This window comes from Loxodonta africana, chromosome 2 (genome assembly GCF_030014295.1).
Source record: "Loxodonta africana isolate mLoxAfr1 chromosome 2, mLoxAfr1.hap2, whole genome shotgun sequence".
In the NCBI taxonomy this organism is placed as follows: domain Eukaryota; kingdom Metazoa; phylum Chordata; class Mammalia; order Proboscidea; family Elephantidae; genus Loxodonta; species Loxodonta africana.
Window position 1 is genome coordinate 205,149,926 of NC_087343.1, and position 16,869 is coordinate 205,166,794.

General features: G+C 34.2%; 1 pseudogene; it reads right to left on the reverse strand.

Annotated features, from left to right (window-relative positions):
- Positions 1-10,536: 10,536 nt before the first annotated feature.
- On the reverse strand, positions 10,537-12,840 carry LOC135230462 (olfactory receptor 2AJ1-like; annotated as a pseudogene).
- Between the last annotated feature and the right edge of the window lie 4,029 nt (positions 12,841-16,869).

The window sequence follows — 16,869 nt, forward strand, 5'->3', positions numbered from 1 at the left end:
TCATGGAGTTGTTAATTTGGAAGTCGATATTCAACTATGGATTTCAGAAAAGAGAATCTTCTTGTAGACATAAATTTGGTAGTTGTAAACCTACAGATGGAAACTAAACAATGGCGTAAACTAGATTTAGTTAAATGAGAAGCCTGTTTATTTAAATAAGGACACAACACTGTTCTATTATTATAAAATGTCAGTTATATGGTAGGGACCATCTGTTACTTATATTTTGGTACTACTCTAGCTATAATTGGGCCTTTGTACTTCTACACAAGTTTTAGAATTAGTTTGTCATTTTCCTTACAAATTATGTTATGGTTTTTACTAGATTTGCATAGAATATGTAAACACTATTTTTGGGATTTAGTCTTTTGGGCAATTAACTTTCTATATCTCTTAAATTGTTGAGATCCACCTTCTGGTCAACATTATAATTTTATGCATGAAATCTATGAGTGGATATGTTTGCGCATGAGTGCAAGAATGTGTGCATGTATGTGTGCATTCAGGTGCATGAGTCTATGTCTATTCTTAGATATACATTAGCAAAATGTAATCAATAAAGTATTGAAAACACTAAATTAAAAATACCTAAACTAGAAGGCTATGAACCATTATAATCCAAAGCAAAAAAAAAAAAAAAAATTTTTTTTTTATACATTAGCAAAACGTAATCAATAAAGTATTGAAAACACTAAATTAAAAATACCCAAACTAGAAGGCTACTGAACCATTATAATCCAAAGCAAATCATCTCATAATTTTCATGTTACCTTTACCAAAACATCAAGGAACTTGCAGTTTTTATGTTTTGTAATGTATTTCAGAAACAGGGTGTAGTGAGGGTAAAAAGTGTTCAGGGATAATCCCTAAGTTCAGCTTCCCCTTCTCCCTCAAATTTCAAGATGAATAGATGTTGATAGCAGTGATGAGTAAGTAGAAATGCCTTCCTTCCCCTTCTTGTTTGGCTTTCATATTTGAGGCACCTCAGAGTATCATTCTGTATCTTGTCTTGCACCTTGTCTGCATTTTGCTGGGCAAATCTGCTGCAAAAGATCTCTTTAAAGTGTTGAAAAAACAAAGATGTCACCTTGAAGACTAAGGTGCTCCTGACCCAAACCATGGTGTTTTCAATTGCCTCATATGCATATGAAAGCTTGATGATGAATAAGGTAGACTCAGGAAGAACTGACACCCTTGAATTGTGGTGTTGGTGAGGAATATTGACTACACCATGAAAAGTCAAATGAACGAACAAGAATCTGTCTTAGAAGAAGAACGACCAGAATGTTCTTTAGAAGCAAGAATAGTGACACTATGTCTCACATTCTTTGGGCATGTTTTCAGGAGGGATCAGTCCCTGGAGAAGGACCTCATCCTTGGTAAAGTAGAAGGTCAGTGAATAAGAGGAAAGCTTTCAAAGAGATGGATTGACACAGGGACTACGGCAATGGTCTTAAGCATAACGATGATTGTGAGGATGGCACAGGACCGGGCAGTGTGGTACATAGGGTCACTATGAGGTGGAATTGACTCAATGTCACCTAACAACAACAACCACCATCTTGCCTGGTGCCCCCTTGGACTTGCACTCAGGTGCAAGTGGCCCCCCTGCACTCCTTTCACTACACCTCTGTTCAGACAATGGAGAATATAGAACAGAACATAACCATGTGATTAATAGTAATCACACAAGTTCTAGTTGTGTGACCAAGAGCAAGTTACCTAACATCTCTGGGCTTCACGTTTCTTATCTGTACAATGACAGTAGTAATAGTAACAAATACAATAGAAATAATAGATTTTGATGTTGTGAGGATTAGCAGCTCTTATCCAATTGATTCCATCTCGTGGCAAACCCATGTGTATCACAGTAGAACTGTACTCCATAGGGTTTTCAATGTCTGTGACCTTTTGGAAGTAGATCACCAGGTCTTTCTTCTGAGGTGTCACTGGCCAGATTCAAACCACCAACCTTCTGGTTAACAGCAAAGAGCTTTGCCATTTGTGCAACCAGAGAGTACATGTGAAAATTAAGTGACTTCTAATAAGTGAAATACATAGAACACTGCTTGGTGTATAGCAGTATAGCAAAAAATATTATCTATATATCATGAATCTTTATGGCATTACCACTGAAACATTTGATAACAAAGAGAACAAAAGTATAAATTTGGACAAATCTCTCTTATGAATATTATTCAATATCATAAGTAAAATCCTAGAAAATGTGTTCTATCAGTAGATTAAAAGAAAGACACTACATTTTACCCATGTATTTATAATTACAAAATTCTTAAGATGGTCCAAAATTAGGACCAATACGATAATCCATTCATTAAAAAATATTAAGTACATGCATACTGTTTATCAGCTGCTGTTTCTAGTCCTTTAGTTACAGAAGTAAACCATCGGACAAATTCCCAGCCCTTCAGAAGTTTACATTCCAATATAGAAATACACAATAAATGCATATACAAATAGAGAAACAGCAAAATTCAAGGTAATGTTAATGATTACAAAATGGAAATGAGCAAGGCAGTGGGATAGAATGTTAATTTGTAGGTTAAATTAATTGGTGAGCAAAGTCCTTTCTTAGGAGTGATATCTGAGCAGAGATCTGAACGAAAGGAGGGAGCCAACCCACAGAAAAATATGCAAAAGAAAATACTAGGGGAGTGAACCACAGTGCAAAAGCCTGGAGACCATGAAACAAAACAAGGAGGATGCTCAGCACAAATCAAAGGAAGGGGTTGTTCTGTGGTTAGGTGAGTGATGTATCCAAAAGCTGATCAATGCAGTCTAAAGGACTTGGATTTACTTAAAATCTTTGAAGAGATTTGATCAGAGAGACATGGCACCTGAGTAATGTTTTAAAAGCTTCCCCCCTCCCCGGTTGTTGTATGAATAGACTCTAGAGGGACAAAACTGAAGGCTGGGAAAGCAGTTAGGAGGTCCTTACAGTGTACGAGCAAGCCATAAAGGTAGACAGGCAAGGGAGTAATTAAGAAGTGGGCAAATATGGAATCTATTCTGAAGATACAACCAGCAGAAATTTTTGCATGTAAGATGTTAGAGATAGAGAGAAGCCAATGATGATTCTAAATTAGAGAGAAACTATAATATTGTACAAATGGGGGATAGACATCTCTGGTAAAAAGAGAATACAAATTCCCACAGAACACTAAAAACAAACACATTAAAATTTTTCATAGTCTAAAAGAGGCAGAAAAAATTTTGTAATATGATAAAGCTCATAGGTTAAATGGAAAATAAAACAGTGTTAATATTTTCCATCAGTGTTACAATCAGACATTGAATATCACATACTCAAGTTTTCTTGGAAATGGTAGCCTTGAATATCATGGTAAACAACACCAAAACCAAAAATATTTTACTTTTGAAAAGCTACCAAAAACTAATGCTATTTACGTATGATATAATCAACCTGGAACACTATTAGACTCAACTGAAAAATCATATGAACTAAAAAGAATGCTCAGAAAGGGTAATGGATACCCCATTAATATAGAAAAAGTATACCCCTGAAGAGCTATAAATTATATTTTCTTATAAAAAATGCAACAAAATTTACACATTTCCTAAATATAAATCAAGACATTTGTATTATTTACATAAAACATTTTTTCCCCTGAACTCCACTTAAACCAAACCAAATCTGTTGTCATCAAGTTGATCCCAACTCATAGGAACCCTGTAGGACAGATAGAATTACCCATAGGGCATTCTTGCTGTACTTCTTCCAAGACAGATTTGTTCCTTCTTTTGAAAGTTCATGGTATATTAAATAATCTTCACCAAAACCATAATTCAAAGGCATCAATTTTCTTCAGTCTTCCTTATTCATTGACCAGCTTTCGTATGCATATGAAAACCAAAACCTGACCTATTGCCCTCTAGTCGATTCCGACTCACAGCGACCCTATAGGTCAGAGTAGAATTGCCCCATAGAGTTTCCAAGGAGTGCCTGGTGGATTTGAACTTCCGACCTTTTGATAGCTCTTAACCACTTACACCACCAGGGTTCCCGTATGGATATAAAAAAATAGGGGACTGAAAACACCATGACTGGGGTCAGGCACACCTTAGTCCTTAAAGTGACATCTTTGCTTTTTAACACTTTGAAGAGATCTTTTACAGCAAATTTGCCTAAGGCAATGTGTCATTTGATTTCTCTGCTGCTTCCCTGGATTTCGTGGATCCAAGTAAAATGAAATCTTGGACAACTCCAATATTTTCTCCATTTATCATGATGTTGCATATTGGTACAATTGTGAGGATTTCTATTTTCTTCATAATGAGGTGTAATCCATACTGAAGGCTGTGGTCTTTGATCTTTATTAGTAAGTGCTTCAAGTCCTCTTCACTTTCAGCAAGCAAGGTTGTATCATCTGCATATCACAGGCTGTTAATGAGTCTTCCTCTAACGTTGATGCCAAGTTCTTCTTCATATAGTCTGGCTTCTTGGATTATTTCGAAGCATACAGATTGAAAAAGTATGGTGAAAGAATGCAACCTAGATGCAATCCTTTCCTAACTTTAAAACATGCAGCATCCTCTTGCTCTGTTCGAATGACTGCCTTTTAGTCTATGTTCAGGTTTCTCAAGAGCAAAATTAAGTGCTCTAAATTCCCCTTCTTTGCAGTGTTATCCATAATAGATTCTCATCCACACAGTCAGATGCCTTTGCATAGTCAGTAAAACACAGGTAAACATCTTTTTGGTATTCTCCGCTTTCAGCCAAGATCCATCAGACATCAGTAATGATATCCATCATTCCATGTCCTCTTCTGAATCCAGCTTGCAATTCTGCCAGTTCCTTATCAATGTACTGCTGCAACTGCCTTTGAACGATCTTCAGCAAAATTTTACTTGTGTGTGATATTAAGGATATTGTTCGATTATTTCGCATTCTGTTGGATCACCTTTCTTCAGAATGGCCACAAATAGGGATCTTGTCCAGTCAGTTGGCCAGGTAGCTTCCAAATTTCTTGGCATAGATGACTGAGCACTTTCAGTGCTACATCCATTTGTTGAAACATCTCATTTGGTATTATGTCAATTCCTGAAGCCTTGTTTTTTGCCATTCTCTTCAGCCTAGCGTGGACTTCTTCCTTCAGTACCATTGGTTCTTGACCATATGCTACCTCCTGAAATGGTTGAACATCTGCCAATAGTTTTTGGTACTGTGTATTCCTTCTATCTTCTTTTGATGTTTCCTGAGTTGTTCAATATTTTGCATCTAGAATTCTTCAAGTATTGCAACTCACAGCTTGAATATTTTCTTCAATTCTTTTAACTTGAGAAATGCTGAGTGTGCTCTTCCCTTTTGCTTTTCTAACTCCAGGTCTTTGTACATTTCATTATAGTGCTTTACTTTGTCTTCTTGAGACACCCTTTGAAATCTTCTGTTCCATTCTTTTCTTCTTCATTTTTTTTCCATTCCCTTTAGCTACTGGACATTTGAGGGTAATTTTCAAAATCTCTTTTGACATCCATTTTGATCTTTTCTTTCTTTCCTGTCTTTATAATACCTAGAAACCAAAATCCATTGTTGTCGAATCTATTCCAACTCACAGTAAGCCTATGGGACAGAGTAGAACTGCCTCATAGGGTTTCCAAGGAGCTTATGATGGATTCAAACTGCCAACCTTTTGATTATCAGCCGTAGCTCTTAACCACTGTGCTACCAGGGTTTCATGTAATACATATAGAACTCCTTAAATAAATATAAAAATATAAAAATGAGCAAAATACATATCAGAAGAGTCCAGTAGAAGATGAGAAGGCACTCATATGTTCAGGGAAAGTTGTCTAATTTAACTAAAAATCAAATTAAAATTAAAATGTCAGTGAAAATTCATCATTTTTCCAAATAGTTTAGCAGATATGGGAAGATTTGAAAATACTTAGTGATAATAATTGTTCAAGGGAAAGCAGGTGTTCTCAACCCTTGTTGGACATATGGATTGTGAAGCTTTGTGATGGTATGTTTCGAAGTTGTTTTCAATATTTATATTTATGCTAGGGATAATCCAAGTTAGGAACGTAAGAAATGGAAATAAGTAATTTTGCATGTTTTTGTTCAATACATAATAGCACTCTTCGAAGCAAAAGAAAAAAAAATGGAAAAAATTTCAGTGACAGCGAACATAATGATTAGTTTGAAAGAGTGAGGAAAACATACATCTAACCTAGAAAAATATCTACCAAATATAGCTAAACAAGATTGTATCAATTTTCAGCACATTATTATTTCATTAATACAAAAGAAGGGAATTTTTATTTCCACTTAATTCATTACTGAAAACATATTTTAATTTTTTTTACAATCAGAAATAAAAATAACATTTAAAAATTTTAAGTGTTTTTTTTAACATAATGTAAATCAATGGAAGCAAATAAATATTACTACTGAAAATTTTCCATCACATTAATGTCCATATTTGCGTAGTTAGAAATGGCTGATATTCTACTTCTTTATTTTACCTATTTTCAGGTTGAAGGAAAAATAGCCTTTTCCACAAATTGAAATAATTACTTTTATTTATCATGAGTAACTTCCTCTTCTTGGATTTCATTTTTATCCTACAATATTTTACCAAAACAAGTACACATATGTATGAACAGTCTGGTGGCAAAATAGGCAGGTATAACCTAAGATAAAACAAAACAAAAAACCACAGTTTTTCCAGCATGCCTGCTTGAATCACCATATTATTTTCATGAATAAAGTTTTTCCAGGTCATATATGCAAAATCCTGTGTTAAAAGTAGGAATGAGTGCATACAGTTGGAAAGTAGTCACAATTCATACCATTACACTTGACCATGTAGCCCTGTGATTATATGAAGTGCTCTCTAAATCAACACGAAGTGCTACACAAAGTTTTGCCTAATTAGTTTCTTGTTTCTTCTCTTGAGGGCAGGAGAAAGTCATCAACAGGCAATGCCATGTTTTGTTCTGTGATGGTTTTCTGTTCAAATATAAACAACATATCCAGCAATAGTCTGCTGTAATGGACTGCTCAATGTACCTCTTTAGACTGTGAATTACAGTAATCTTAAGTGCTTTTTTTTAATTAAAAAAAAATTGTCTATGTGCAAAACTTTGGGGTTTGTGGATGAAGCTTAAGATATTTTCTATTTTTCATTTCCACTTACATTCAAGTATTTCTTATACCCCAATGATTTCACTTTTTTCTTTATATCTTATTTTTTTGTTGTCCAGACTATACACAGTAAAACATAAACCAACAGTTTCTACATATACAATTTAGTGACACTGATTGCATTCTTTGATTTGTGTAACCATTCTCACTATCCTTTTCTGAGTTCTTCCTCAATATAAACTCACTGCCCGGTACGGTTCTTGTCTAATCCTTCAAGTTGCTTTGTCAATATGATCCCATATCATTCTTAAAATAGGATAATGCTCAAGCAGATTTTTTATACTAGTTAAGGTAACCTATTGCTCAGTTTTAAGAAGACTTCATCAGATATTTTGGTTTAAGGTTTTAAAGATTATCTCAGTGTAATAGTTTCAGGGGTTCTTCTAACTTCCATGGTTCCAGAAAGTCTAGAGTCCATGAGAAATTGAATATATGTTCTACATTTTCCACCTTTTGATCAGGATTCTTCTATGAAATCTTTGATTTATATGTTCAGTAATGGTAGCCTGGCACCATCAGTTCTTCTCATATCATGGCTAAGAAGGAAGTTATTCATGGAAGCAAATACCCACAGATTCCATATCCTCCTTCTATTCAGGATTCTCTTTCTCTTTCTGTTGTTCCAGGTGAATAGAGACTAATTGTTGTGTCTTGGATGGCTCCTTGTAAGCTTTTAAGACTCCAGGCACTACGTAAGAAAGTAGAAGGTAGGACAGAACTAAACACGTTCTTAGACCAATCAACTGCAATGTCCCATGAAACCATGACCCTGAGCTTCCATACCAAAGAACCAAATCTCATGAGGTGTTTGGTTGTACATAAGCAGCCTCAGCTGCTACTCTCTTTTTTTGTCATTGTTGTAAATATATCTACCACACAACTTTGGCCAATTCAACTTTTTACAGCTGTGCAACTTATTGACAACAATTAAAATTATCAGTCGTGCAACCTTACCCTTAGTCAATGTGATTTTTCCAACAGTGTTAACTCACCTTTTCCTTCTCCCTCCCTCCCCTGGTGACCACTAATAAACTTTGGGCTCTATACATTTGCCTTTTCTTGTCTTTTTATATAAATGAGATCATATAATATTTGTACTTTTGTGATTGGCTTATTTTGCTCAGCACCTTCAAGCTCCACCCATACTGTAGCATGTATCAAGAATTCATCCCTCCTACTGCCTTTTTTTTTTTTTTTACTGCCTGAGTAATATTCCATTGTATGTATATACCACGTTTTGTTTATCCATTCATCTGTTGATGGGTATTTAGGTTGTTTCCACCTTTTGGCTATTGTGAATAGTGTTGCAATGAATATTGGTCTGCATACCTCTTTTTGAGTCTCTGCTTTCAAGCATTTTGGGTATATACCTAGGAGTAGAGTTGAAGTCATATGGTAGTTCTATGTTTATTTTTTTTAGGAACCACAACACTCTTTTCCACAGTGGCTGTACCACTTTTCATTACCAGTAGCAATGGATAAGGGTTTTAATTTCCCCACATCTTCACCAACATTTGTTATTTTCTTTTTTTTTTATCTTAGCCATACTAGTGGGAGTGTAATGGTATGTCATTGTGGTTTTGACTTGCATTTCACTGATGGCTGATGACTTTGAACATCTTTTCATGTGTTCGGTGGCCATTTGAATTTTTTTTTTTTTGGTGAAATGTCTGTTCAAGTGCTTTTCCCCTTTTATGATTGAGTTATAATTTCACTTTTTAAACAAGGCAAAAAAAAATTTTTTTTAGTTGTCTTATACCCCCTCCACCTCAAATTTGACTTTTCTGACTATATTCCTATGTACTTATTAGGAAAATAAGGTTTTATTGCTACCTTATAGAGTTTTTTTTTTTTTTTTTTAATATATGTAAGTCTATGAATTCTGACTCAGAGGTTTCCATATTGTCCTCAGATATGTCCATTTGTGGAATGACTTCTTGCTGACAGTCATAAAGTATTGACATTCAGACGTTTGTTGCTCCCTGATTTCATACTGGTGCTGAGCTCACACCAGCTATTATACATGAGTTGTAAAAGGAGGCTTTAAGACATACAGAGTGTGATGCACCAAATATTAACATTAGCATCTTCAGTGAACATTGACTTCCAGGGGCAACTTGATACAATATTATGCTAACAAACTATCTCCTTATTCGGCATTAAATAAAACCTCTTAGCTCTCCAAGACTAGGAGAGTATAGTAGAGATGGAAGTAAATAAGAAACTCCAACTTACAATGCAAGAAATTTTTTATTAATATGTAACAGTTGCTTATTATATGCCTACATCATGAACACTGATAAGTACAATTATTGCAAAAAAAAACTACCTATTCAAAATTCTTAGTGTAAATTGACAGGTACATGTACATGTACATATTTATTTTTAATTTCCAATTTGTTTTTAATTTCCAACTGTGAAAGGCAAAGTAATATAGCCTCACCATTTAAAGCTTGTTCTGGGTTTAATATCTTCTATTTCCTGTTAAATATTTTTGAAATTTATTTAATATAAAATATTTACTCAACTTGATATAATAAATATAATAGGCATTTACTATTTTGTACTCTGATATTAATAAATTTATTTAAATAATTTATTGATTGACATGCTTATTTTCTTGCTTAAAATAATTTTTTAGGATAAGGTGACAGGAGAATTTGTAAAGTATAAACATGTATATATTTGAAACAAGACATATTTTCTAAATATTCTTCTCAAAATGGCATTCTTCTTACTAGCAAAGAATAAGTACTCAATTTTACCACAATTAGAGTGTATGTGTGTGTGTATTCAGTAAATACATTTGGTAAAATATGCATGTATATATTCTGTAAATAAAGGTGACAAAACAGATTTGGCAATGAATAATGAAGATTCTAAGTGGAGTTCGTGGGTTTTGGATAACTGATTAACCGTAAGTTTTGGAATATAATTTTACTTTGTTTAATACAAATACAGGTATCATATGGATACATGTTTCTTAAATAATGTGCATTTGTGGTTGCAATTTAAAAGACAATTCTTACAAATTATTACACTTTCAGTTGGTGAGAGCTGAAAACCTTTGCTTACCTTTTAATTCCTATAAGTGCTTTGGCTGGTTAAAATCAGTACCACAGAGGGGCCAATGCACTGTTACTGGTATGTATTTACAAATCTAACAAATGTGATAATTTTACTGATCAGGATTTTGGAAATTTCCATTTTTTCCACACATGGAGAAACAGAGACTTTGCAGACAAGTTATCAGTAAAATTCTGTTTTCTACTCAGAACCCAATGAAGTCTAATAATGGATCTCAGTATGGGAATCGAAAGAACATAGACTTCAAGCATTCTTTACATTCATCTTTTAGGCAGAAAGTTACTTTCAAGCATAGTTTTCATTGCTGCCAGAACATCTTAATTTCTAAAGCTGTAGATGATAGGGTTGAGTGTAGGTGTAAGAATGATGTAGAATATTCTCAAGAACTTATTCTGGCCTGGAGTGTGGTAGGACTTTGATCTCATATATGTGAAAATAAATGGCCCATAGTAGATCATGACCGCAATCATGTGGAAGGAACAGGTAGAAAATGACTTTTTCCGTGTTGTGATGATTTCATCTGGAGGACGGTAAGGAGAACTTTCATATAAGAAGCAAAGATCATGGAAAAAGGTATGACCAGGAAGATGATACCACTTACATAAACACCTCTTTCCTAGTGTGATCTGTCTACACAGGCCAACTTCGGCATGGCTGGAACTTTACAAAAAAAGTGATCAATGGCTGTTGAGCCAGAGAAAGGGGAGTGCATAAGTTGTGTGAACTGTGGAGTTGATTGTCCCCACAAGCCAGAATACATCAGCCATGAGAATGCTGACATTCTCATTCGTAAGAATGGGGAAGCTCAGTGGGTGACAGATGGCAACATAGTGATCATAGGAGATTGCTGCTAGGAGGAAGCACTCACCACCTAGGAGAATGAGGGAGAGAAATATCTGGAAGCCACAACCTGCAAATGAAATTGTTCTGTTCCCTGACAGAAAGTCAGCAACAATTTTAGGTACAATGTTAGAAATATGCAAGATGTCTATGAAAGAGAAATGGCTGAACAAGAAATACATAGGAGTATGGAGTCATAAGTCCCTATGGATAAGGAGGATCATGACTGCATTTTCTGTTACAGTCATAACAAAAACGATACATGTAATGAAGAAGAACACCAGACTTGTTTGGGAAGAAGAGAACAGTTCCAAGAGATTAAATCATTGCCAGAAGTGTGATTCTCAAATCCCATCATGAATTCCTTTATTTTATCTAAAAAGAAAATAAACAAACATTGGATAGAAAAGGAAAAAAACAAACAAAAAGAAACAAACACCTAGTGTAAATTCCAAGCTCATTTATTTATTTTTACATAATAAAATGAGTTAGTTATGTGCATTTCATAATGAAAGTCAAAGAGCAGTGAACCGGCTCTTCAAGTGAAACTGTTTTATAAAATGAACACTTATTTGAATCAACTATTGACATTCAGAATATTAAGTGGGACATTGGTTCATGCAGTCCGAAACTTTTATTTTCGTATTCTTCACTGGATCCAATATTTTCTCAAATAGCACCTTCTCAACCTCTTCTATCCCTGAACACCCCATTTAAAATCTCGTTGCTCCCATCCACCCCATTCCAACTTCCCAGATAGTCCTTACTCTGCTCTCTTTTTACTTTTATTTTACAAACCGCTTTTCACTTTCTAGCATACTAAATAATTAACTTATGAGGTATAGTGATTGCTCTCTTTCCTTTCCACCAGAATTTGTGCTTCATGATAGGAGATGTTTGTTTTCACTGCTATAACCCAAGTGCCTCAGAGAGTGCTTGGAGGAGAGTAGTTGCCGATACTGTTTGTTGAATATTATTGAATACTTGATTTTTGTCTGATTTTTTAAATATTTTTCATTTAGATAAGTCTTACAGAAAATAAAATTTGTTTTCTAAGACATTCTAAAAATATTTTAAATACTGAAATGCTATAGCAAAACAAGCTCCAGCATTCACATTTCAAGTGTAAAAATGAAAATGTTATTCTGTTCAATACATATATTTAATAATATATTTTATTTGCCAGCTTTTTTAACTTATGGAAATTGAATCATAATTTAAAAATTCTAAAAATTTGGGAAATCATAGGTACTAGCAATATTATTTGTTTAACTTGGATAAAACGAGTTGCCATAAAGTCAGTTCAGACTCATAATGACCCCATGAGTGTCAGAGTAAAACTGTTCCCCATAAAGTTTTCAATAACTGACTTTTCAGAAGCAGATTGCCAGATATTTCTCCCAATAAGCCTCTGTGTGGACTCAAACCTCCAACCTTTTGATTAGCAGCCTAGTGTGTTAACTGTTTCACCACCCAGGGACCCCTTAACATGGACAGTAGTTACTTAAATATTCACTTTATAATTATTTTTGCATCTTCTGTATATATGCTAAATCCCTCAAAATATATGGATAAATATACACATACATACATACACACACGTATTTGTATAAAAATGTTGCAATTTATGAGAACGCCAATACAGTTCTCTGGCTTTCAATCTAAAACAAATAAAAAAAATTATTTTCATTTTATTAACTCTGATATTCATAAGTTCAAATGAAATGAACTTTAATTTTCACTCTGTAAAATAAGGTTCAAAGGTGGAAATCAAGCTACTGATAAAATATGAATGATTCATATTTTTCTGGTTTTTTTTTGGTTCAGAGTTTTCATTATGAAATTCCGTGTTTTTACCAAATAACATGTACCTTCTACATTTGTTTGTCAGTTCGCCCTCTCCTTGTGATGTAAGTGCTGCTAAACCTTTTTTTTTTTTTTAACGTGTTACTGTGAAAAAATTAGCACAGCGCACTTAAGAAAGTATCTCCCTGGGAGAGGGCACGGTTGGCAAACAAACAGAAGGTACTCATTATTTGTGTAAAATACAATTAAAAAATCTTTTAACCCTATTTTAAATCCCTGGAACGTTAACACTTCCTTCCTATGATTTTAAGATTTTCAAAAGTCAGCACATAAAGAAGGTTTGCAGATATCTACAAGTGTAACTAGTCCTGGCTGTTTGGACTGATTTGACCCACAGCTCAGTAAAAATTGACAGGTTCATATTTAAGGGCAGTGGAGCCTCCCATGAGCTGGTTGATCATAATTAAGCTTCCAGAACAATAAATACATCATATTCATCATACTTGTTGCCGAAGTTGTTAAATTTTTCTCACTCTCCAGAATCATATCCTCTTTCTGATCTTGCCTTTTCCATTAATGATTTGCTCTATTATAACCATTCTCACTCAAAAATTAGGATTCCACGTTAGCTCAAGAAAAGGGACAATATCAGTTTGCTGCTGAATCCCCATTGCCTAGCAGAGGGCCTGACCCATTGTCAATGCTCATTATGCTTGTTAAAAGAACAATTTGCTTTTTTTAGGTTCTCTGATACCAAACTGTTTTCAATGATGAATCAAGTCTTCCTTCTCTGTATTTCTTGCATTTGCACTTCTACAGAGTTCATGCTGTCTACACGGTGATGTTTGTATTTATTCCCTAACTCCTTCAGAGTTTAATTCCACCACCTTCTCCCAACTTCCACGAGGCACCTGAAGTTTCTACCACCCTCTTTTATGATTTTTCCCTAACCCAGTATGGCCAGCCCATAGTCCCATAATGCTGGAATAATGGGTACTCCACCGTTCCAATATACCTGCTGTGCCAGCTGGGAGCAATTGTATTTTGGTGGAAACCTACAATTAAACACGAAGAGGGATGCTTTAGTGGTAAGAGTCCTAATTCAAAATTTAAAAAAAAGTAGGGAAAGCATGTGCTGCCTATCACTTAGCCTTCTCCACACATATGAGACTTTTTCCCGTGATAAAGCCTCTTTTTCTCCCATCTAGATGTAAATATTCCTCATTTAACTATTCTAAAACATTTTTTTTTAATGTTGGAGAAGAAATAAGACATGAAGTTTACTCTTACCTATCTTCTATAAGTTTATAGCTAATCAGATAATATGCTCTATATATGATTGTGTTTTAAGTTTTTTGAGAATTATTTGGATCTGAAGTTTTTAGGAAAATCATACTATATATTCTGCATCTGTGTCTTTATCTCTAATTAAATTATTTATTATTTGGAAGAAGCAATCAATGAGTTCAGTTAGTTCTGCCCAAAAATTAACCAATGTACATTATTCTCCACCTCACTTTTTTGATTGAGCTTAAAATAATCACTTCCTTTATAAGGGAATACGAAATGTGGTTTTGGAGAAAAGAATATAAAACAGCATCAGCATGAATCATGTAGGTCATTCAATAGTAAGAAAATTAATGCGAAGAAAGAATGTACCACTATTATATTTTCTAGATATACCACACTTCCTTAAATAATAACTACATCTCATTAAACTGTGTATGCCCAGTTTCTCACCATATCAAAAAAGTCTTCATTCATAAACATGTTATACGGCTCCCTAAGTTAATTTAGCCAATGAATCCAGCCAGTTTGTACCAGTAGACAAAGCGATTTTTGTCAGTGGAAGTACGTAAGACCTCCTGTGTTTATTCCAACTAGTGAATCAGACTGTTCTTAACTGATTACTGTCCAAATGATTTATTGAATTTAGTCATGCTTTGAAACCATTTTCTGCTTATAAACAGTCGTATCCTAATCTCTCAACCCCAAGAGTTAAAAAACTTACCCTTTACTCACTGATTCCACTAAAGAAGTTCTTATTATTTTGTATTTATCAAAATTGTCAAATGTCAAGAAATCTCCATTAATTTTACCTTAAATAGATTCAAAAATATTTTTTTATTTCTTTCCTAGATCTGTAATTTTAAAAATAAAACTTATAGCATATTTCCTCAAATTTTTATTTAATTGAAGGCTCATCGTTCACTAATATTGGCATGACTTTACATTCATATGTCAAACAGTTCTTAATTTTCTCCTACATTATTTCTTTACATTAAAGTTTTGGCTCTAATACAAACACAAAAGTCTATGTAAATTCTGACTGGGAATCCTTTTTTTTTTTTTTCTCAGATACTTGATATGGAAATCCTGAGGAAATTAAGTCTAATGTGCACACTTACATTTTATGATCTATGGAAATAACTTATTTTTTGAAACTTTTATATAAACCAATAATATAAGCTCTAACATAAAATTTCAAATGCCACAATTACTGGCTTTGTGACCAGTCGACTCGAAACGAATGGTTGGTACAGGTAATTAACTCAACTACAATGAAATTTCATGAGTAAGGCAGCAAATACTGAATTGACATTTACTGATAGAATAAAATCATTATTTTATTTAAATCAGATGAAATGTGATATGGGTATAATAAATGTATAATAGATATTAATAAGCCTGAGAATTATTTACTCCAATAATTATATTCAGCAAGTATCAATATAGGCAATCTACTTATTATTGCTTTCAAAAGAGATAAAAAAGAAAATTTAATGTAAATTCAGTCTCTTGCAAATATTTCATTTTCCTTCAACTTCATCTTTATATAAAGAGGTAAGCAGATACAAATATATCAGAAATTAATTTCTGTTGGATGAGGATGATGTACAATAGGGTTGTTTTGCAGATTAAATGAGGTTAGTTAGATAACATCCATGATGTTATCTAACTAAATTATGGATAACATTACAAAGAATGTATGCTCAGCATATAGATTGAATAGGTATGATGAAAGGATACAATCCTGATGCACACCTTTCCTGATTATAAACCAATCAGTATCCCCTTGTTCCGTCCTAACAACTGCCTCTTGATCTATGTACAGGTTCCTCATGAGCACAATTAAGTGCTCTGGAATTCCCACTCTTCATAATGTTATCCATAATTTGTTATGGTCCACACAGTCGAATGCCTTTGCATAGTCAATAAAACACAGGTAAACATCCTTCTGGTATTCTCTGCTTTCAGCCAGGATCCATCTGACATCAGCAATGATATTCCTGGTTCCGTGTACTCTTCTGAAGCCGGCCTGAATTTCTGGCAGTTCCCTGTCGATATACTGCTGCAGCTGTTTTTGAATGATCTTCAAAAGAATTTTGCTTGTGTGTGATATTAATGATATTGTTCTATAATTTCCACATTCAGTTGGATCACCTTTCTTGGGAATAGGCATAAATATGGATCTCTTCCAGTCAGTTGGCCAGGAAGCTGTCTTCCATATTTCTTGGCATAATTGAGTGAGCACCTCCAGCACTGCATCTGTTTGTTGAAACATCTCAGTTGATATTCCATTGATTCCTGGAGCCTTGTTTTTCACCAGTGCCTTCAAAGTAGCTTGGACTTCTTCCTTCAGTACCACCTGATCATATGCCACCTCTTGAAATGGTTGAATGTCGAACAATTCTTTTTGGTATAATGACCCTGTGTATTCCTTCCATCTTCTTTTGATGCTTCCTGGTCATTCAATATTTTGCCTATAGAATCCTTCAAAATTGCAATTCGAGGCTTGAATTTTTTCTTCAGTTCTTTCAGCTTGAGAAATGCTGAATGTGTTCTTTCATTTTGATTTTCTATCTCCAACTCTTTGCACATGTGATTATAACACTTTACTTTGTCTTCTTGAGCTGCCCTTTGAAATCTTCTGTTCAGTTCTTTTA